The 972-nt window shown below is 79.1% G+C and overlaps 1 protein-coding gene across 9 annotated transcripts in view; it reads right to left on the reverse strand.

Moving 5' to 3' along the window:
- The window catches only part of PRRC2B (proline rich coiled-coil 2B), an 88,106-nt gene extending 87,840 nt beyond the window's left edge, over positions 1 to 266 (reverse strand). For 4 of the 9 annotated variants that reach the window (XM_073905604.1, XM_073905603.1, XM_025888114.2 and 1 more), the window contains exon 1: positions 69 to 263. The gene's annotated coding sequence lies outside the window, so the exon portion shown is untranslated. Of the gene's footprint in view, positions 1 to 68 lie in introns of all 9 variants that reach the window. The other 5 variants (XM_025888113.2, XM_025888115.2, XM_025888110.2 and 2 more) reach the window with 3 other exon arrangements.
- Positions 267 to 972: the final 706 nt, after the last annotated feature.

Below are 972 nucleotides of genomic sequence, written 5' to 3' on the forward strand. Positions count from 1 at the left end.
CCCCGGCCCCGGCCCGGCCCGCCCCGCGCCGCCCCGCGCCGCCCCGCCGCCCCGCCGCCCCGGCCCACCTGGTCTGGTTCCGCGGGCGCGACTGGGCCGGGCGATGGCGATCGGGCGGCGGTCGGGCGCGGAGGCGGCGGGATGGCGGCGGATTGCGAGGCGGCGGCGCGGCTGCTCGCTCGCTCGCTCCCTCCCTCCCTCCCAGGCTCGCTCGTCGCTCGCTCGCTCGCTGGAGCCTCGGAGCCTGTGTCTCGCCGCTCGCCTCCCTCTCGCGCTCGGCTCCCCGCCCCCCGCCTGCCGCCGCCCCCGCCTCCTCCGGCCTCCTCCTCCCGCCGCCGCCCGCAGCCGCGCCTCGGCCCGCGCAGCGCCCCCTGCCGCGCCGCCCGGCCTTGAGGGGGGGCTGGGGGCCCCGGGAGGGGAGGGGCCGGGCAGGGGGGGAGGGGCACGGGAGAAGGAGGGGCTGGGGTCCCGGGGGAGCTGAGGGGGAGGGGCACGGGAGAGGGGGGCTGGGGTCCCGGCCGGGGCGGGGCCGGGCAGCGGGGGTGGGGAGGGGCACGGGAGAAGTGGGGGCTGGGGTCCTGGGGAGACGTGGGGGGAGGGGCACGGGGGAAGGAGGGGCTGGGGTCCCGGGAGGGGCGGGGCCGGGCAGCGGCGGGGAGTGGACTAGAGAAGAGGGGGCTGTGGTCCGGGGGAGACGGGAGGAGGGGGGGCGGCACCGGAGAAAGGGCTGAGGTCCCAGGGAGACGCAAGGGAGAGGGTACGAGAGAAGGGGGGCTGGGAGGGATAGGAAAAGGCCGGAACTGGGGCTGGGGAGACTAGGGGAGGGAGTCGGGCGAAGGGGGTCTGGGAAGCGGGTGGAACTTGGGACTGGGGCCCGGAGAAGGGGCCCCGGGAGAGAAGGGGAAGGGGTCCTAGGGAAGGGGAAAAGGAGGAGGCCCAGGGGAGGGCGTTGGGGCGAGACGGGGCGCGGGA

The sequence above is a fragment of the Callorhinus ursinus genome, unplaced genomic scaffold (assembly GCF_003265705.2).
Source record: "Callorhinus ursinus isolate GAN/ISIS: 27379988/994484 unplaced genomic scaffold, GSC_fseal_2.0 scaffold24, whole genome shotgun sequence".
Taxonomy (NCBI): Eukaryota; Metazoa; Chordata; class Mammalia; order Carnivora; family Otariidae; genus Callorhinus; species Callorhinus ursinus.